Source organism: Sebastes umbrosus, chromosome 1 (genome assembly GCF_015220745.1).
Source record: "Sebastes umbrosus isolate fSebUmb1 chromosome 1, fSebUmb1.pri, whole genome shotgun sequence".
Taxonomy (NCBI): Eukaryota; Metazoa; Chordata; class Actinopteri; order Perciformes; family Sebastidae; genus Sebastes; species Sebastes umbrosus.
The window spans coordinates 5,555,190-5,578,008 of NC_051269.1; the positions used below are offsets into that span (position 1 = coordinate 5,555,190).

The following is a 22,819-nucleotide window of genomic DNA, read 5'->3' on the forward strand; positions in this document are numbered from 1 at the left end:
CCAGCTGTGCTACCCTGCAAATGCTCAATAAAATGCACAGTGCTCCACCAGCAGTGTGCGCAGCAGTTTGCACTGAAGGAAAGGATGTGAAAACAACCTCTAATGTTTATTCTATCTGTAATCAACTTTCTTACATCCCTTAAAAGAAAAGAAAAAAAAAGGATGGGTAATCAATGGCTCAGCCAATTTCTTTGTCCTTTCTGCAGTAAATACACTTACCTTCAACCTTGCTGGCTTCCCACGGCCCTGCAGATGGATAATTACAGAGAGAGGATGGAGGAACGGATGGAGAGAAGCGATGCTCGGGCTGGGGGGGCAGAGGGAATAGAAAATAACAAGACAGGTTTAATTAGGCTACTGTAGGGTACAGAGGACTAATAAGAATTCTCTGTCACATTGTGATCAAACATATGGGGGTCGTGAGCCGGGATGTTACGCTGAGTGATTAAGGATGAGGCCCGTGTGACAGCAGCGCACCGGCAGGAAGCTATTCCACTATTGACAAAGAGGGCTGAGACGCCCCCAGACAGATCCCAACAGGTATGTTACACCTTTGCTAATGAGGTAAATCACCCACATACACGTGATGGAATTTAACCTCCATGATATCATATTAGAGCTGAGTCAAGGGCTAGGGCGTTGGAACTGTTTTGTTCAGTAAAAAGGAATGACTTGTAAAGATGGTGGGTCAGAAAAATACATTGGACTGAAGGGAGTAAAATTCAATACTGTGTCACACATAACTTGACAGTATCTTTGGAGTAGATACTGTATGTTCCAACCAAGCGCCAACTTTCGGTGCTGAGCAGGTAAGCCAATGCGGAAATGCTAAAAACTGCATTCATCGAATGGCGTTTCGAGGAGATAAGCCCACACCACCTGATGCTGAGGTCAGGGTGTGTGACCACATTGTTTTTTCAGTTGGTCCCTGCTGTTCTGCCCTGAACGCTACCCAAATTTAATTTAATTGTACTGCATTATATGACTACTGCAAACGAGACGTTTAATTTGAAATTAAATTTTTAGTAGTAATATTAAGACAAATATTACGTACAGAATGGCCATCTGTAGGGCAGCTGAGAATTCTCAAACTTATGGCACTAGTGTTTAATTACTACATTTTTATTCAACTGCTTGAATATTTGTCACTTTGTTGTTGTACGAATAGAATAAACCAGCCGCCTTATGACAGTAGTTGGAATTAAAACACTTTTTCTGTGTGATGGCAGTGGCTTTCCTGATTACTGACCGGGTTTAAAGCTCTGTTAGGGGGAGTTTGGGGAGAGCCAATTAGTTTGCCAGCCTGCGTTGGTATCCGGGTTGGATTTTTTTTTTTGTGTTTGGTGGTGAGAGCATTGTACCAGGATTGAGTACAGATTCAATCAGTGACCTATAGACCATGGTTAAAATCTCCTTGCTGACATTAAAAGTCCTGAGCTTCCTCAGCAGGTGGAGGCGCTGCTGGGCCTTCTTGTTGTACAACATAGTTGGTGTGCTTGGAGAAGGACAAGGAGGTGTCCATCTCTGTCCCGAGGTATTTGAATGATTGAACCTGTTCCACTAGCTGGCCGTCGATGCTGAGGGGTTGAAAAAATGGTGATTGTTGTGAAGCCAGTATTTCTCTGCTCCCGCAGCACAGCTCCTTGGTCTTAGTGATGTTGAGCTTGAGGGAGCTTTCCCCGGATAGTCCTGACCAGATTATTCACTGCCTGATGGTACAACGCTTTGGTGTCAGTCAAATGGGCTACTAAAGCCATATCGTCTGCGTACTTTAAAGGAGTCATTCCTGTTGTTAGTGTATGCAGAGAAGAGAATGGGGGATAAAACACAACCATAGGGGAGCCCAGTGTTTAAAATCAACTTGCTGGATTTAAAACCATTTACCACAACTTGTTGTACAACCATTTACTGTTGGGAATATCAGGTGTTTTGACCATCTCGCTTTACTCCAAATTGTGTTACCAACAACTCCCCAAGTATCCTGTAACCTCATGACTCATGTCATCTATGTCCACATGACAAAATCATGTTTTATCTTAAACATTGTTCCCAAAAAACATTTTTTCATAATCAAAAAACAATTAATTATGTTTAAATTGTGCTGTATGTAAGAGTTTCAGGGATATTTCCAAGATATAGCATCATGCATATCTTTTGGTTCATTTTTGGAAGTCTGAATCATCTTGGGGAGATTGAAACAGGTTCCCAAATTATCTGGATGCATAATAAATAAAGCTAAAGCTCTCTTGAGTCCAATTGAAAAAAAGTTGTTGAATAAAGCAGTTATATTACATCTGAGGGGACTATCTTACTCCCGGCGCAAAGGGGCGCAAAGCAGTGCAACAGTCGTTGCTAGTTTCGGACCGACGCAATTGTCAATTGCGTCGATCTGTGCGGCCATGGGTGTGTCGGTCTTAAAATGAGGTGTGGTCAAGCGCTTTTTTGGCACATTGCTATCTTGAGGCAGCAGAAAGCGATTACGCCATTGACCAACAAAAACCTGATGTAAAGTCTGGCTCACCTGGCTTTTAAAGGGAATGGGAGATGACACTCGATTGGTTTAATTCCTGTTACACCTAAAACACACCTATGATTAATTAAAAGACTAAATACAGCCCCTTTGCCCCCTTACTGCCGCCTTACTTTGCGCCCAGATTATGCGCTGCTCAACTAGCAAAAGTGGAGTTGGGCACACAATAAATGCACTTACGCCATGTACTTTAGACCATACCCTACAGAGCGTTTAAACAGGACCCCGAATGTCCATATAGCATTTTATTCAGAGTGCCTGAGGAGAGAGCGGTGCGGTGCGGTGGCGAGTGTCTTCGCTCGAAGCCTCCGACTTTTTTGTGCAGATGCTCCGTGCGCCTGTTGTTGAAAATCTCCGAACTTTTCAAAAGGCGTCGGTGTCATCACTGTGGATCAAGCGCTCCCCAGCGCTTTTGGGCAGATAAAAAAAGCTATGGACTCTCTGAAAGCTGTCTAAAAGCAGGACTGCTGTTGTGTGAGCCAGACAGCGAGCAGAAGCAGCATAGCACACTGTGCAGGTGGACTGGCTAAGCTTGTAGCCTGTAGATTACAAGAGGAAGTTAGCCAGCCTCGCTCCATCAATCTCTCCACATCCACATCCACAGGCAGTAACAGGGGTTGGTGTGGTCGGGAATTAAATTAGTTACATTTTATGATTAATCGATTTTTCCTCAGAAAAAAACAAAGTCTGAAAGTTTTGGTAGCTAGACAAAAAACAACAAAAACCATTCCAGGCTAAAGCCCCAGAAGCTTGATGCTGACGACGGCACTAATGTGCTGAAGAGTATAAAGGTCTTCTGCTGGGAATGCCAACCTAGTCTCACATCAACATTGTAATAACTATGTTGGTCCACTACGCAAAACGTCTTAGTTTCACAATAACAGCTCTAAAATTCGGAGAAGTTTTTTTGGCCTGTTCTTTTTTTTTATTGGCCTGCGTCACGATACCGCCAAGCGTCTTTCTGTCAAAACAAAACAAAGTGGCGGACATTTATTTCATTGTCAGTGCAAATGCAATAATTACTTTTGCCATTAAAATGTGTTTCTGTAGCATTTTTAGCAAGACGTGCATTGTATTTCATTATATTCTTTAAGTGAATGTACATGATCTTTAATTTGTTAGTTGTTACAAAGATTATTTCAGGTCTTGCCAGAAAATCCTTAAAATGCCACGTTCTACAGTATTTACTCCCACCTACCTTAATATTTCTTTAATTCACATTACATCATGTATTTTGAATGTGTATTGGGTCTGCGTGTGAGGTATAAGCTCTCTCAGCTAACTCTGGAACATGACAATGTTTGCTCCTCATATTGTGAATCAAGGTACACGCAGCTACATAAAGATAGCTAGTGTGTGTACCTCGGTTCACCAGGGAGGCAAAACATCATATTCTAACATTTACTTTAACAGACAAAAGTGGAGATGAAAAGAGCTCAAACAGTCAACTCACTGATCTGCAAAAGTGACAGCAAACTTACATAACGATGCCGTACGTCTTTGGCACAACAAACTCCCATTGACTCCGTTGACATTTCTGATTTGCACACTGATTAGAGTACACACACGGAAAAACAAAACAAAATCACTGTAGCAAGGCTTCTGAAACACTTTACATAAGAGGTGACTTTAAATTTGCATTGTTTGTATATATGCATGGTCTCTGCCTGCATATATTTGTCCCTGTTCCTGTCCTCACACTGCTCTGTGAGAAACCTGAGGTCCTACTACGCTTCTGTCCTTCCATCTGAGAAAATGTCCTCTGGTTATACTCCCAGGGTTTCAGTCCTGGGTGATCTCACAATGCCTGTGGTTAATGGTGCTGACAGCAAGCATGTTTTAATTTCACAGGTTCCAGAGTTCAGTTGGAAACTACGGAACATTTACTGGCTCTTCTTGAGCTGTTGATCAAAAGATCAAGTCATAGAATTAAAAGCTCGAGACAAGCTTCTAAAAAGAGGATGTTGTGAGATGCAATTGGACGTGCAGTGTTGTGCGCGAACACACTAAAAGAGTGCGTTCATGCACAACAATTGAACCTGCTCATGTTTTTGGTGAACAGTGAACTGGAAGCATCCTCACGTGAATGTGAGTGTTGTTAACTCTCTGGACAGTTAACAAAGCTCACACACTGTGTAGCCGGCATGGCAGCGCAATCCAGGGAGTGGAGAACATTAGCCACCGTCTATTCCATCCCCGCCTCCAAAGCCAAAAAGCAGAGTAATAACCATCATGATACACATATGCCTTATATATACATATATATATACATACATACACTGTACGTGTATATGTAGGATTTTACCACATGATTAAAATATAGGATAACTTAAGGCTTCAATCTATAGCCTTTGGTCAGTGTAACTTGCTTTGGTTTAATTTATAATCTTATTTGACTTAATATTTTATGTGTGTATTTGACATGTTATTGTGTACGAGACCAAAGCCCTTGAGCCCCGACAGTATTTAGTCTCTTTTCCCCAGCTCTCTGTTGTGCTGTTAGATGATCGTGGTGTGCTGGATCGGATTGGGACAGGAAAAGCCCATTTATCACGACATCAGCCCAGCAGGCAGGGAGGCGAGCTGGCAGTGTCACTGATGGACTGGCAAAGGCCTCGTATTACCACAGCCCCCCCACCCCCTCCACCCCCCCGGTCTCCCCGTAGCCTCACTGATGAGCCCCTTGCCTGCCATCAGGCCCTGCATTCCCTTTCCATTTCTCTTCTTTTCCCAGGCAGAGATTCCCAGGGGTGACAGGGAGGCATTGGGTGGCTGATAGCACGAGTAATTAAAAGGGCTGATTAGAGTGACGGAAGGAGGACACAGGGAGACAACAAGAATCTCCCTCAAGTCAGAGAGAGGGGGAAGAATAAGAGGAGAGAGAGGTGGAAAATACAGTGCAGATATCATGTCAGATCAGTCTTCAAGTTAACAGGGGAAGATTTTTTTGGTGTCCTTAGTCACTTAAATTGGGGCAGAATCTCAGGGGAGGAACTGTCACACAAGTAGCAGAAACACTGTAGATGTGCTCTACAGAGAGCTGTTAAAGGTACAGCCAAAAAACTAAACTGTTGGGACTACTTCTACTTCTACTACTACCTGTCACACAGAATATAAGAGATACATCTCTATGTCCATATGATGCCATTATTCATACTCAAACTTTGACCTAGAGGACTCACTTAGGCTCAATTCCGTGCGGAGGTCAAGAATGAATTGTCCAGCTCACTTTTAAGTTACATGGAAAATGCCATGAATGCCGAGTAAACTTTATCTGCAGATGCAGCCCAGTCTCACAACAAAGTGTGGAACAGACCCGTCTGTCCACCGGAAGAAAGCGTGACCGTGTCACCGTGACCGTCGCCGAGATGTGAATATTACACGCCTGCATGAAGGTGCGGTGTTTTGTAGTGACGTTTGTCACGTGTTTTTCATACGTTGTTTCTGTATGTGCTTTACTTAGTTGACATACTTATTTTAAACCCAACCATGACATTTTCCCTTAAAAGGGACTGTTTTTAACTTCTTACACGTATAAATCATTGCGGGTCGGTGTACCATGCGCACTCGCGTGTGGCTACGCTGTTCAGACTCAGACTCCAACACAAACTACACGGAAGCACCAAAACCGCGAAGTTCTATCTAGTGAAGCCCGTCTGTTAAACAGTGTTGGTCGCGGTCGGAGGACGCGGAGGAGACCGTAGCTTTGGTCTCCAGGGCCGGAGTCTCTGTTGTACTCTGCTCCTCTGCCTACTTGCCTTCACTCACACACCGCACTCGTTCTTGCTCTTTCGCTCCACCTCTCATGTGCATGCGCGCACACTACACACTGCAGAAGAGTTAGTTTAGCTCTGAGAATATCTAGTGAATGTGCAGTGGATGTTTGTGCAGAAATAACTGCTGCAGCTCCTCCAGACCAACAGAGGTTTCCCGTGTCTTGTGAAGTGACGGGGCTCCGCAGAGAGAAACGTTATCGTCTCCGACCAAAACTCCGGTGTCTCCCCTGTTCCCTCCGGCCGCGGTCGGCAGGCTGAAGCAGGAAAAGCCAACACTAGGATCAGCAGTGATTCATGGAGAGACCTTCGTCTGGTCAGCTAACATTACTGCCAAGCAGCTGAAATATAGAGTGATATTGTGGTTTTAGCTGACGTGTGTCGCCTCACTGTGTTGACCGATGCTCGTTCATGTCTATGTAGAGCGAGCACAAGCGCGAGCAACAGGACACTGACTTTCGTTGACTTAACGGCCACAGGTGTTGCTGTTAACAAGTAATTTCTGATTCTTACAAACAGTCCCTTTAACCTAACTAAGTGTTTTTTTTCTTGCCTAAACCTAAGTGAGTGGCTTTGTTGCCCCCTGCTGGTACTGCATGTCCATACAATAATAATAATAATATTAACGTCTCTCACACACGCTTCGTCTTTGATATCGGGTTGGCAGATCTGACGAAGTGTGATACAGTCGAAAGCTCCACAACAAGAAACTGAGTGGACCTTGAGCGGAGATTGTTTTGCCATCTTGATGTTCCATGTAAACACCATATCATATTAAAATGTCACCCATTAACTCACAGACATCAAAGCATCTTCAAATTGATTTGATCCCTTATCAAAACCTGCAGAAATAAGTAGATGTCTGCTCTTATTTCAGCAGCCTGAATCTAGTTTGAGGACAGCATACCTAGACGGGGTCAAGGCTGAAATAACCTCAATTAAATGAAGTTCAATGCACATATCCTCGAGTCCTCCTGGACACAGCAGCACTTCAATCAACAGCACATTCACATACTTCCATTTAGATATGACAGTAGGCGCTTGGCATCTAAACATACTAACTACAGTGGCAGGGATTCATCATTATTGACTATTATGATAAATCAGAATGAAAGCATCTTGGCTTTTTTTCTCCCTTTGGCTCGAAGAACATAAATTAAATTAGGAGAGCTGCCAGTTTCTGCTCAATAGCATTATGTTACATCAGACAGTAAGTGCTCTTCGAGAGTCCTCTTGGCACAAAGGCATCACAATACATCTCCATGTGACTGACTGGAACGTACATACGTACTGTATGTGCCCCTGAATACAAGTCAAGTTTAATTATAGGACAGCACTACATAGAATCTCCTTGCCTTCATGAACCGGTCCAAGCTCTAAGAAGACATGTAAAGAGAGTGAAATCTTAAGACATCAGGAATAAAAAATATCTGAATAAACTACGCTGGTATTAAACATCTTATTAGTGAAGTGATGATTGTTGAGAATAAACTGAACGAAGCTGCTCGGCAGAAAAATGACAGCATTGGTTTTAAGGACCCGTTTACTCTAACAAGCAATGATAGTTACTGCTGCCATTTAGAAGTAGCAAAGGCAGTAGTAGTAGGCAGAAAATGGTCATATTGGTTGCTTTGGAAGTCAGTGACAACCTGTTTTGTTGTTTAGGTTGGAGGACTTGTTGGACTGAAACATATGGATCAACAGCAGAGAACTGGATGAGTTGGAGTGTAATACATATTTACCGGGGAGATGATCTCCATACTTAATGGGAAATATTGGTCCAGTTTAATGCCAATGCTGTTTAAGAATCTGTTCAGACCTGGCATTAACATGCTATTTGGGTGATCTGATCACAAGTGGACAGCTCTAAGTGTAGGTGTGAATGCACCCAAGACGCATCTCATCCCCGGTACGGAGGTCTCCGGGGCCGCTGGTAGACAATAATAAAATGTACCCAAATTCACAAATACATAGGATATTACTTCTGCTGTCTCCCGCCGGTTAAAAACAACAACAACATATGATACGTGTTTATTTGCATATAGAGTGGAGAAGTGAGATCTGATCACAAGTGGTCACTCAGACGCATGTCGAGAGGCATTCTAATGCCAGGTGTGAACTGACGTACTTAGAGCTGTCCACTTGTGATCTGATCACCCAAGACACACGTTACTGCCAGGTCTGAACAGGGTCGAACTTCATCAGCTCAGTAAAGAATGTATTTGCATTGTTGCCAATGACTTTCCTGCTACAAACCAACAATGACGAGGTGAAACAACTTACAACACCATACTACATGTTTGTTCATCTTTGCTGCAGTTTGAACTAGGGATGCACCGACACCGATACCAGTATCGGGTATCGGGTCAGATACTGTGCTCATGTACTCGTACTCGCAAAACGGCTCCGATACCACTTTACAGCAGCGCAACGTTAACCTGTCGTCACCATATTTCAGGTCCTCATGCTCCACCTCCCCGACGGTGCGAGCGAGACGGGCCGGTGGTGCACCCGAACCCGCGGGGCCGGGATCCCACCTCAGCCGGCGCGCGCCTGCCCTTACTTATATTGTGCCACGAGGTTTTTGCTTGCACTCTCTGACTAGCGCGTTAGACTCCTTGGTCCATGTTTCAAGACGAGTCGGGTGGGTTGCCGACATCGCCATAGACCCCTGGCGCCTTTTAGGTGGGCTGCGGCACCGGGAGCAGTGAGCCCTTTGTTCACAGTGCGGCGAGGTCCGGGCAGGGAGCGCTGTAAAGCTGCGGCCACAAGCCACCTTCGCCCCGAGCCTTTCCAAGCCGACCTAGAGCCGGTCGCGGCGCACCGCCTCGTACCGCCCGGACTCCCCAGCCTGCCGTGTGTCGCTCACACCCTCCAGCTGGCTGTTAACGAGGGTCTTTAGGAACAGAGAAGTACTCGTATCGGTACTAAGTATCGGCGAGTACCCAAATGTAAGTACTCATACTCGGTCTGCATCTTTAGTTTGAACACAAGATTTAAAATTCACTAGAGAAATAGAAATTTTTGGTGAGGAATGTCCAAAGTGAATTATCTGCTGGTGTCTTTTCCTTAACGGTCCAATGTCTCCTTGGCTAAAGGACATTAGATAGGACAAACTGAAAGACCGTCCCTTAAGCGTTTAAAGAACTTCAAATGATCTTATCATGGTTGACACTGAGACACTTTCAGGTCAGTTCATTGAGTTAGGAGTCTTCCTGATTGGACCGTTGCTTAAAGAATATTTTGACATGCATGACAAATGCAGGATGATTCAGCAGTGAAGCTCCTGGATCTTTTCCAGCAGAACTCCACCCATGGCAGCATGGTTCCGGATGCAGAGTGACCTTGATCACTGCTCTTATCTAATGAGTGATGGACTGTCAGAGCGGGACATTTCCACGGCTTAGGGCGAGCATACTGCTCCGACTACGATTTACATTATTCCATAACACGGACCGACTGGTTTTATCCTTAGACCCTCCTTGCACCTCTCGTGTCTGCTATGATGACAACACCACTATCAATGCAATCATTAGAGAGTTCTTCAAACCCAAGATCTCATCGCCAATCACCAAATCTATCCACTTAAAATAGTTAATAGCATTTTCTTTTTGTATATGTGACCAAGTAAAATCAATCAGTACATTTTAATAAATGCAGTTTGACAGGTTCTGTTGCATTCATGGCCTCCGGTTATGGAATCTTGATGTTAACATGAATAAAACTGGCGTTTACTGCAGCTAATATTTGCTATCTTTGTTCAGTGTAGCACGCACAGATCCACCAGCTAGGAGTCATAATGCACATAAATGATAATAAATGGCTCAAATCCTCTGCAATAAAGTCACCCATAAACAACAATGTGCTTGTTTTTTCTTTAACTAAGACAAATGTCAAACTGTATTTTGTCTGTTCCAAGAAAGAGACCAATAGGGACAGAGTTGTCCCTAATTTGCACTGCGAGTTGTTTGTGCCATCAAATGTGACAAACCATTGATTTAACATTGGCCTACATCTTCCCCTTTAATACTCTTAAAGGTACAGTCTGACATCTAGACAAATACTCTTATCCAGAGTCAGATTAGACAACCATAGCTGGAGTTCTTATTAACTATCAGTACTACTACTCACATGAAAAAACTTGTGTATTTAACATGTAAAAATGTATGATATAAAAATAAGAGCGTCTGTGACCTGACGCGAATAGTGCAAGATCCAAGATGGCAGCCTCCCACTGCTAGATTACAAACAAACATCTACTACTTTTTCCCACGATATAACTCCCCCTTTTTGTGTCCTATAAATTAGAATATCACAACCATTCAATCTGGAAGACCTCGAGGATTACATTGAGGAACATTTCAACCGACTTTGCACCATGGCCGACATGAAAACAGGACAAAACGAGGACAACTTCGCTTCCACACCAACCAGCAAGAGATCCCGACAATCTGACTCCATTCTAAACTCCCCTTAGAAAACATGCTGTTCTGAGGTCAGTGACATTTTAATTTCATCAGAAATTTTTCTTCGGATTGTAAAAAAACAACAACAAGAGGATGACTGTGTTGTAGCAACCGTTGGTGCTTTTGTGTCGGTTGACTTAAGATGATGTCAGTGGAAGGATACGTCGCTTGTCATCACGCTGTTTTAAGTGAAGCTACAAGCTATTCAGGAAAAGTAGCTTAACACGGAGAGGCTATTCCAAATCATAACATAATTTAACTAGAATGGCACTCAGAGAGCGCAGACCTCCGCCAAGCTGCCCGAGTACAATTGCCCTCCCCCGCCCCCCATCTCCATTCAGCTTGCGCCATCATCCACGTGTATTTTTGTTTATGTTGAGATCAGCTGTACGTAGCGGAGCATCGTAAAACACTTCATTCAAACTGGACAGAAACAAAATAAAACTCACCTAAACCGTCGTCGTTACTCTTTCCAACAATCACTAAGTGTGCTTTGGTCCAACTCAACTGTAATTTCAGAGTTTAATGTGAAAAAACGCAGAATCTACAGGTTTCCCCCCCTCCTCCCTCCACCCCCGCTCTCTCTCTGTCCCTCTCTCTGCAGTCAGAAGGAAAGAGGCAGGGTGACGCGTCATCAGTTACACTGCGCATGTCTTAAAGCCTGTGGTGTTAATGCACAGGCTGAGCGGGGTTATTAAGAAAAATTCCCGTAGCCGGATCATGATCCGGATCGCCACCAAAATCGAATGGGTTGTTCATTGTTCCACACGCCACCCCTCCAAAGAAATTCATTCAAATCCATTGCAGACTTTTGGAGTAATCTTCTAAACGGACAAATAAACAAACAAACCAACAAACCAACGCCAGTGAAAACATAACCTCTTTCCTAGGCCTTCGGCCTTGGCGGAGGTAATAAACCGATCATTATTGGTTGGCCCCACCTGATATTTGTTGGTTTGGGCAAAATAACAAACAAACAAGCAAACTCCCAAACAGAAAGCAGCTAACATGAGCTCAGTGTCAGCCTGAATAACTGAAGTGAAATTAAACGGCCATGCAGTGTGATTGTCAAGCTAACACACAAGCATAGCCTACTTTCCTTTTTAAAGCCTTTATGTGTAGAATTAGAAACTGTCTGACTTGAAATCCCAGAGTACCAAAAAAAGCAACGCACATTTCCTCCACCATTTACAGATAATCAGGACACAGCTGTTATACTGTAAGGCTGCAGTAAAACCAAGAGGACGTGTCTGCTTAGTTTTCTCACTGTGAAACAGAGAAGTCGGCTCAGTAAAGACAGACATATCTTGACTTCAGTCATACCTGTTTAAGAGCTTGGCCAGCTCTGTTTAAGCCTGAGGCGAGGCAGCTGACAAAAACAAGCAGCAGTTGATTACTGTACTGACACTCTGCTTTTTGCCTCTTCTCTCTCTAATCTCCCTCTCTCCACATGTTCTTTCACCACACATTCGTGTTGAATGAGAATGAGTAGACTGACAGCAACTATAAAGAGTTCCTTTTTCATTTTTTTTTGTCTCCATCCACTTTATTTTTTTCCATCTTTTTGCAGCTCCCAATTTGGAGTAGCCAGTTCCCTTTACACTGAAGTCCCCATCACTGTTAACTCCCTCTGTTGGCCTTGGGAGGGTGCAGACAACTAGGAATCTTCTCTGACGCACGGCGTCACATATCAACTTATACTCACCTAGGTTTCACTTGTGGGACCTGAGGGCATCCACACCCTATATCCCTCTACACCGGGGGTCTCCAACACGTTGCTCGCGACCCGTTTCTGAGTCGCTTGCCAAAGGTTCAAAGAATATGTAAACAAATTTGATAAAGCCTCAACCACATTGGGTCCATCAGGAGTGCATGGCGGCTGCGTTACCTGTTGTTTTTTATTTTGGCGTCCGTGTTAACAGGTTACAGGGCGCGGTTCACAGCAGCAACAGACAGTGAAAATGATCTATTGACTGTATATTGACATCATATCAGCAACATTACTACAGTTTTGATGTCTAGACATCTGTAGATTACGTTGCGGAGATGAAAAAAAGTAAAGACTAACTCAACAGTTCCTGTTTTCATTTTTTTTTTTAAAAAGCCCTCAAGCGTTTTTTTTTCTGTGGACAGAATTACTTCATTTGTTAACACAAGGCCTTTATTCTGAAATATGTGCTGGATAGTGAGGTAGAACATGCAGTGACTTGTAGAGCTCCGTGAATGAATATAGTACGGGGTTTTAATTATTGATTATTACTATTATTTACAAATTACCATACGTTTCTTAACCTTTCTCTGTAAAGGTTAGTAAAATAAGTAACAACATCGTTTTGTTTTCTATGACATTAATCTGATGTGAATTTAATAGTGTGAGCTTGACACATTGAAAATGTAAAGAAATGCATACAGAAAAAAAGCATGCACATGCTGCTGAATTTAAGATGTTTTGATACAAAATGTGAGTGTTGGATATCAACATTTTCTAAATGTTCACACAAAAGAAGCTTATTCAGCTGGTTTGGGTGGAGCTGAGCAATGTGAATAAAAGTTACTAATAATATAAAATATGAGTAGCTCTCGGCCACTTTCATTTTGTCAAAGTAGCTCTCAGAGGAAAAAAGGTTGGAGACCCCTGCTCTACACACATGAACTCCTTCCTAATTTACCAAGGTTATATCAACAAAGGCATGATCCCTCATCAACTTCACTGCCAATTGCATTCAATGGAGCACTCACCGAGCAGGAAACAGCTGCAGAGGCTTCAGCCTGGGTGTCTGCAGTGACCCCAGGGTCCCCTACAGTTCATCAAGTTACAGAATGCTCTTTTAAATGAAATGAAATGTCCACAAAGCAACTTAATTTAGTTTATGCCAACAATGACACCAGCCCATAGATCAGAGGTCACTTATAGGCGGACCGAAGTCCGGGTCCGGACCCAGACGCCATCCTATCCAGACCCGGACCGGTGACTGAAAAATGATTGAGAATTATAAAATTTTGACGGAGTGTTTCTATTAATACTGGCACACCTTTTTCTAGCCTTTTTGGCACTGGTTTAGCGGCCCAAGAAACTCACAGACCAATTGCATGCATTATAAATCATCTCACGTGATGCTACCCAGCCAATCAAATCTGTGCATTCTGATGATATTGGGAGTGGTGTCAGTACACGCACACACGCACGCACAGGGGAGAGACGAGACGAGAGACAGAAGAGTCGGAGAAATAAGTGTGTCAGAGAAAAGTCATTTTGCATGGCAAGCTCTAAAAAGAGTATTAAGTAGACAGCAAAAACAGAGCTTTTAATGGAGAATGGACAGACGTGCATGTTCATTCTTCCCACGTGCATTTCAAAACCGGTATGTCTCATGTGTTCCGAGATCATGGCAATTATTAAAAGCGGCAAGGCAACGTGAAGTGCCACTATGAGACAAAGCACAAATCTCTTGAGCAAATATACCCACTCTAATCCAAACTGAGGGCACAGAAAACCAAACAATCTAAGGTCCTACATCAATATACAGTATATGACATTGAATCATAACGCAAGTTATACATTATGATGTTCCAGACACTTGCTGGAGAACATTTTCTCTAACTGGTTAAAATGTATTTGGTTTAAATTGTAATTGAATTGAATTGAATCACAAGTGTGATGCCATCATGTCTACACTTGGAAGTTGGGCTGGGCGATATGGCTTATAAATAACATTTCAATATTTTTAGGCTATATTGCGATGTACGATGTATATCTGATATTTTCACATTTTCTCTAAAATAACATAACTGTTTGATTTAACGCTTCGCCTTATTGATCTTTGGAAATTTATTCTTATTAAGTTTGACTAACAATTCAAATTTTCTCTGAAATACAGTTTGCAGGGGGTATTTTTTTAAATTATCATTCATTTTATTCATTATTAAATATTTATTCATTTTGTTTTGTTTTCTTTATTTATTATTGACTAACTGACTGACTTATTGAATTTATGTGAAATTGCCAATCACATTCACCGGAAGATCAATTTCATTCTTCTTGGTCGCTTTTATTTTGAAGCCAGTTCTTAAGGCTCTTTCCGTATTGCGTATGCCTAGTATGCCTAGTATATATACATACAGGTGCCGCTGTTTGACTGTCTTTTTTGAAGTGGAGGCTGGCATCTCTCATCCCCTTTTCCGACCTCAACACGTAAAAATCTTGCTTCACTTCTTTCGTTCTCTCCAGACTCTCTCCCTGTTCCCTGCTTCCCTCCAGATACAAAAACACACACCCCGTACTCACTTCCATGCTCATACAACACACACACTCGCCCAGGAGAGTGTGTCTATGAGAGGGAGACAACCGCAGGAGAAGCCAAACGCTAAAGTGAGTCTCGTGCCAGTGGCCTTAAAAAAAATGACAATAAAAAAGTGACAGTACTTTTACCTGATGTTCGCAATTTAATATATATTGAATATACTCAATACATTGAGTATATTCAATATATCGCCCATCCCCTTCTTAGAAGTTTCCCTTTATGTCTTTTATGAAAAAATTGAGAAAAATATATATATATATAGCACCTTCCCTTTTATCTTTAGCCATTCCTAGTAGCATGGCTCTGAAGATGGCAATGTCGGTCACTCGGTCCACCACGTTGGTCCAGACTTATGCCAAGTACTGATGGATTAAGATGACATTTTTTATGGTCATTCATAGTTCTGAGAATCCTACTGACTTTGGTGATCTCCTGACTTTTCCTCTAGTAACATCAGCAGGTCAATATTTTCACTTATGTTTACTTTAGTACTATGATTATTAAGATCTACACAACAGATCAGCATAAAATTGTGTAGAGACATTTATGGTCCCCAGATAATGAATCCCCCTGACTTTTCCATTAACATCACCATGACGTTCTCTTTTGTGTTTTTAGTGAAATGTCTTAACTAGATGTGACTGCCATAATATTTGTTAAATGTCAAATTTTGTAGAGACATTCACGTTCCTCTCAGGATGAACTGTAATAACTTTGGTGATCCTCTGACTTTTCATCTAGCGCCATCATCGGGTCAAAATAATAATTTAATTTAAACCCAATATTGTCACGATTTGGAGAGCAGAACAAGCAGGGAGGACAAAAACGCAGACAACAGCAGGCTGACTGGTTCAGTAAAGATTTAACAAGGGGCACCCGGCCTGGGAGCCGAACAGGGGCGGAGCAGGAAAACTCAGGCGGACCGCCTGGTGGCAGGGCAGAAGCAGATCCTCTCTGGAAGACAGCCACGGTGACAGAACTACACTCGATCTTGGCGACGGAGTCTTGAGGCCAGGGAGGGCAGATTGGGACTTCAGACTTGGGGCTGCTGCAGCCGGACAGGGACTTGTTGGTCTGGACCGCCGACTGGACATGAGGAACAGGTGTCAGCCGGACCGCTGACTGGACATGGGGAGCAGGTGTTTGCCGGACCGCCGTCTGAACACGGGGAACAGGTGTCAGCCAGACCGCCGACTGGACATGAGGAACAGGGGTCGGCCGGACCACCGACTGAACACTGGAGCAGGTGTCGGCCGGACCCCCAACTCAGAAAACTGGCTTGAAGTTGGCTGGGACCCCCGACACAGGAATTGGCTTGAGGTCGGCTGAGACACCGACACAGGAATTGGCTTGAAATCGGCTGGGACCCCGACACAAGAACTGGCTTGAAGTTGGCTGGGACCCCCGACACAGGAACTGGCTTGAAGTCGGCTGGGACCCCGACACAAGAACTGGGTTGAAGTCGGCTGGGACCCCGACACAAGAACTGGCTTGAAGTTGGCTGGGACCCCGACACAGGAACTGGCTTGAAGTCGGCTGGGACCCCGACACAAGAACTGGCATGAAGTTGGCTGGGACCCCCAACACAGGAACTGGCTTGAAGTCGGCTGGGACCCCGACACAAGAACTGGGTTGAAATCGGCTGGGACCCCGACACAAGAACTGGCTTGAAGTTGGCTGGGACCCCCAACACAGGAACTGGCTTGAAGCCGGAAGGGGACCCCGACACAAGAACTGGCTTGAAGTCGGCTGGGACCCCGACACAGGAACTGGCTTGAAGTCGGCTGGGACCCTGACACAAGAACTGGCTTGAAGTCGGCTGGGAACCCGACACAAGAACTGGCTTGAAGTTGGCTGGGACCCCCAACACAGGAACTGGCTTGAAGTCGGCTGGGACCCCGACACAAGAACTGGCTTGAAGTTGGCTGGGACCCCCAACACAGGAACTGGCTTGAAGTCGTCAGGGACACTGAGCTATAGGCTGATAGGAGTGTAGGACGAGGGCTAGCAGGCTGGGAATCAGAGGTGTTTTAAACATTCTTAATCCATCCAGGTAAGGAGCTCCTCAGTCATGGCACAGACGACACTTCCCTGCATGCCAACCTAAAAGCAGTCTCCGTGTACTCCTTACTAGTGGCTCTCTTCCACTTTCCATGCAAACAAATGAGGGAGTATGACAAGTCATAAAGTTCCTCCTCAAACAATACTGCTGTGTCCATGGGTGGTCGGTTTGTACCGTCAGGATTTGGAGAGCAGAACAAGCAGGGTGGGCGCAAACGCAGACAATAGCAGGCTGACCGGATCAGTAAAAGATTTAATAAACACAAGGCTTACAACACGGAGAATCCAAAATGTAGGCAGGCAACAGCAAACAGACAACTGGCAAACAAAACTCCACGCATGACTAAAGACTAACCAACAAAGACCCGAGGAAGTGAGGTGGTATTAATAGTGGCTGACGGAGATTCAATATCATTTAAATATGGGGATAACGGCACACATTTTCAGACAGTCTCTCTTGGAAGACATTTTCTTTCACTCAATTGTACATGTAAAAAGTGAGACAAATAGTTGCGTAACAAACAAAAAAGGGAACCAGCAAGAGAAGTTCACACCGTGGCTCCTTTCTCCCCGCCGTACAGCTAGTTCATCATGGCGTGAAGTGGGTGTGAGAGTAAGATCATCAGTTTTGGAAGGTTACAGAAATTTGTTGGGGGCGGCCCTCCGAATTCAACATCTGAAATCTGTGGGGGGGGGGAAGGTTTCCATAGCTCTTCGGCCATCTCTTAGCCTCACTTCATGAAGGCCACACAACTTCCTATTTTGGGACTTAAAGTCGGCATTGGACGTAAATCACGAGGTGCAGATACTGTCCAATTTGGACATAATTCCTGAGGATATTAGGCACCACAACCTTACTTTTTGTCTCAATGCATAAAGGACAAACTACTTCTTCCATTGGCACAAATTTGACATGGGCTTTTAATGTGTCTGAGAGCGAGGGAGGGCCTTGGTTTTCAGATGGATTAATGGCACTAGCTACTGAGTGAGGATAAATGGCGATCCTCCGCTGGTATCTGCAGACAGGCAACTCTAGTGTCTTTTTTCTTCCCCGTTCAGCAAGCGCTGACATTGACGTACACTAAGCTGCCGCCAAGAGACGTGAGCCGCCGCAGCAACACTAACAGGATAGACTCAGCTGAAGGGCATCAAAAATAAGCACGTTATTGTATATTCAAAAAGATCTTACTTATTGCACTACTTACTTATTATTAATGCATTTGAATGATCCAAGAGGTTACGACATGCACAAACAAACTGAAATTTCTCAGAATATCCAAGAATTCTGCTTATGGGAATAGTCCTATTGTAGTTCAATCAAACTATTGTTATAATGTGATTACTCTGTTTTTGTGTGCATACATGTAAACGTAGTCAGTGCATAGATGGAAATATTTATTCTTTTTTTTTCTCTATAAATTCACTTGAAACTTATGTTCATTTTTGTACTAAAGTTATTAATTCAATGAGAAAATGCTACTTTTCAAGTATTCAGTTCACAAAGGAGCATACAAAAATAGGCTTTTTCCATGTGGTTATTTCAGCGGGTTGTCCTTCAACCACAAGGTTAGCGGTTCCATCCCCGGCTCCACATGTCCAAGTGTCCTTGAGCGAAACATTGAACCCCAAGTTGCTCCCTGGCAGCCCACTGCTCCTAATGCTTAGGATGGATTATAATAGTTAAATGCAGAGGTCTATTTCCATGTACCTGTATGTATATGAAGGTTGTAATAAAGTTGAAGTTTCATCACTGAGTAAGCAGAGCTTTGTTACCTGTGATACGTTTCTATGAGCAGAAACAGCCACAATGAGATGTTAGATGAAGAGAGGCTGTCAGCAAGGTAAACAACATACCTTGCTGTGCTTTACAGTGGCAAACACACACTGTGCCAGCATGGCTTCAGTGGTTTGCAGTTGCTCATGGCTCAGCTTGGTGCGAGTCTCCCCACCACTAACTAAAAATGGCCCAATTGTAAAGGGACCAAAGGACACAAGGTCCCAACCTGGGTAGATTACAGGCCCCCAGCGGGCAATTGATTTCTGCTGGGTATTGGTCACGCCCACTACAAACATGCTGCATTGAATTTAAATGGAAACGACAAGTTGCTCAGGTTGGGCCAAACTTAAAGAAGTACGGCATTTTGGAAAACATGAATTTTACTTTTGTTACTCAAAGTCATATCAGTTTTATCTCTGTATGTTCAAGATGTGGTTAGCCTAGCTCAGGGCTGCCCAAAGTGGGGCTTGCGGGCCAAAGCTGGCCCACCAGATGTTTCTATGTTTATATATATATATATGTAATAATATACATTATTGTTTATGCTGTTATATTATATGTAGGATCCCCAATTATCAATCATTTTTCATGAACTGAGCACAGCAGGCAGAGTGACACTCTGCGTAGGAAGTCAGTTTGGCGCAAGTGTGGTAAGAAAAAAATTGAGAGGCGGAGACAATGGCACACGGACAAAAGGCATTTCAATTAAAGGTCCCATATTGTAAAAAATTACATTTTCATGGCTTTTACATCATAAAGCAGGTTGAAGTGATAATTAAATACTATGAAAGTATCGAAATGCTTAATCCAAAGAGAAATACACACAGCCCGTATTCGGAACCTTAGCTTTTGAAACAAGCCGTCAGGATTTCTTTCCATTTGTGATGTACATCTGTACATCTGTGATCTACAATATTTAGACCATTTCAAAGTTTTAAACGTAAACATTCTAAATGGGTCTCAGTTTATTTCCTGTTGCAGTGGATGTGAGTGACATCAGCTGACAGGATGTAACCATGGACCCAAGCTGTTGCCAAGCAACGCAATTCTGTTGCAATTCTGTTGCAATTCCATTGATATGTACTAAAACGGAGCGTTTCAGACAGAGGATAAATGCAGGTATATTCAAGCAGACAGCAGGAGGAAAATAAAGGGTTTTTTTTAAACATTAAAGTATGTAAACAAGTTCTAGGAAAAACCCAAAATACAAATATGAACCTGAAAATGAGCATGATATGGGACCTTTAAGGGTACTTGGGATCTTAGTACCAGTTTGCATCTTAACAATACAATACAGGTTTGGGCACCCCTGGCCTAACTTATCACAAAGACTGGGAGCAGGGGGAAACTGCTTGCACAGGACTGTCAAAGGTGACAAAATTGAATTTGCAATAACTCCAAAGCCGTCTTATTTACATGCCATCGATCGTCACCTGCGGTTTGTTCAAAATTAAGACAAAGCTCAAACACTGAAACCTCACTATAAGTGCGGGCATCATATGCTTGTCCACAAGTCTGAACAAAATACACTAACGAACTAAAATGACGCCTTTGGTTTTATTTAAACCAGTTAGGGCGTTTTCACACCTGTAGTCCGTTTGCTTTGGGCCGAATCAGGGACCAAATCGGTTTGTATTTGTGTTCACACGGCAGCATTTAAAAGCGGACCAAAATTTTGATGCGCAAAAAAAACTGCTCTCACAATTGGTCAAAATGTCCATGCGGGAAAACTCCCGGAAGTAACCAAAAGAAGAGCAGACTTCCAGAACACAACAATGGAGGGACAACTACGCCGCTTGATCTTGGCCCTGGTCATCTTTTTTTTTTACCTCGTAGCAATTTTTCACTCAAGGCAAATGATACAGTTTGAAAATGAGGTGACTGGAAAACAATGTGTTGATGCACTGGAGTCGCCGAAGGCGCATATCAAGACGTACGGAGGACGGAGGAGGAGGCGTGCATTAACCCTCCTAAACTGTGACATGCTCATCGGCCAAAACTATTTTCAAAGATCAATCAGGTGTGCCTGTGGTCTTCAACACAGCCTGGCGTTACACCTGTTTAGTACTGATGTGAATAGCGAGAGCAAGGGTAGGCTCTTTTGTAATAATGTTGTTGTTGTTGTTGTTGCACAGCGCAGCTTGCTACCGGAGCTGGTTTAATCCAAAAAGGCACAATGCTTTCTCCAGTTGGACCGGATCGAGGTCGTATCATGTTCTCACCACAAATGAAGCGTACCAAACCGTACCGCAGTTCTTTTGGAACCGAACCGAGACCCTTCAAGGAAGTCTCGGTTCCCTTGTTTTGGTGCGCACCCGAGTGCAATTGCTGTGTTCACACCTGCCCAAACGAACCGCACCGAGAGGGTAAACGCTCCAGGGTTCAATTCAAATGAACTAAACAAGGCAGGTGTGAATACACCCTTACGGCCCGGACACACCAGGAACGTCAAGAACGTGTGGCGGCTGCGTTACCTGTTGTTTTTTATTTCTGTGTCCGTGTTAACAGGTTAGAGCAGCCACACTGCCCACGTGAGATGAGCGTCTCACGAGCGTCTCACGAGCGTCTCACGAGCGTCTCACGAGCGTCACAGCTGCGTCTCTTCTAGAGAATAGAGGTCTGCATATTTTTGACACGTGCCGCGCGCCTCACAGCAGCAACAGACAGTGAAAGTGATCTATTGACTGTATATTAACATCATATCAGCTACATTACTACAGTTTCGATGTCTATCTGTAAGATATGTTACGGAGATGTAAAAAAAAAGTAAAGACGTATTTTTAAATCAACACTTCCTGCTTTCATTTCAAAATGAAAGCCCTCAAGCGTTTTCGCTGTGGACAGAATTCCTTCATTTGTTAACACGAGGCTTTTATTCTGAAATATGTGCTGGACAGTGTTCTAGAACATGAATGAATATAGTACAGAGTTTTAATTGTGGATTATTACTATTATTTACTAATTACCATACGTTTCCTAACCTTTCTCTGTCTAAAATAAATATAAATGATATTTATAATGAATTAAATGGCCATTAAAAGGCAAACTCTTTGTAGAAAGAAAGGGCTGACAGCAGCAGAAATGCAGCAGAGACGCAGCTGAAATGCAGCTGGTGTGAACGAATCACGCAGCCACCACGCGCTCCTGACGTTCCTGGTGTGTCCGGGCTGTTAGTGGAGCGTTTAGATATTTGACTGTAATACGCAGCTTTTATTAATGATTGATTTTTCTTTTTAATTTATCAACATAACAACATAAATTGATAATTACCGACTACTATTATTGATAATCACTTAGCGGTACCAGCCCAGGACATATCTATGTCACCCGATTCCCAGAAACTGCAAAGCTCAGTGCAGCAGATTGCCCACTTTACCATTCCAAAATTAATGGAGGCAGAATTAGTGGCTCAGTGCATTGGTGGGGCTTGAGTCTAAAGCACCATGAGCTCGCAAATACTGATGAATGAGCCATTTGCTTGCACGCAGCTAACAAGGGTTTGTTTGCAACACAGCTGATTTGCATTCATTTATTACTGAGGATGAATACTCAATACTTAAAAGGACCATGCTGCTTGGTTTGTATGTTTTAATGGCAAATTGGATACACTTCACATTAATGTCATTTTTAAAAGTGATTTTTAATGTTCATTTTGACAAAGTCGTGTTATTGTCGAGTAGTAATGCAGCAGTTCTCGTTGATGCATTTAAGAATGTTTTATCCTTCAAACCACTGGTTTCAGAAGTTCCATTTCAAAATTAAACTTGCTTTCGCTGAAATGAGCAGAAAGCAATGACAGCCATGAAGCTAGAAAATCTTTCTAAACAGTGTTGGGGCACTGTACTGTCTAGTGTAACCCATAATTAGTTGGCTAAAACATTCAAAATCGCTACAGTACAACCACAAATCAT

General features: G+C 43.3%; 1 protein-coding gene across 2 annotated transcripts in view; it reads right to left on the reverse strand.

Moving 5' to 3' along the window:
- fhit (fragile histidine triad diadenosine triphosphatase) overlaps positions 1 to 22,819 on the reverse strand; it is a 350,019-nt gene that overhangs the window by 310,999 nt on the left and 16,201 nt on the right. For both annotated transcript variants that reach the window (XM_037774213.1, XM_037774208.1), the window contains exon 3: positions 220 to 307. The gene's annotated coding sequence lies outside the window, so the exon portion shown is untranslated. The remainder of the gene's footprint in view (positions 1 to 219; positions 308 to 22,819) is intronic.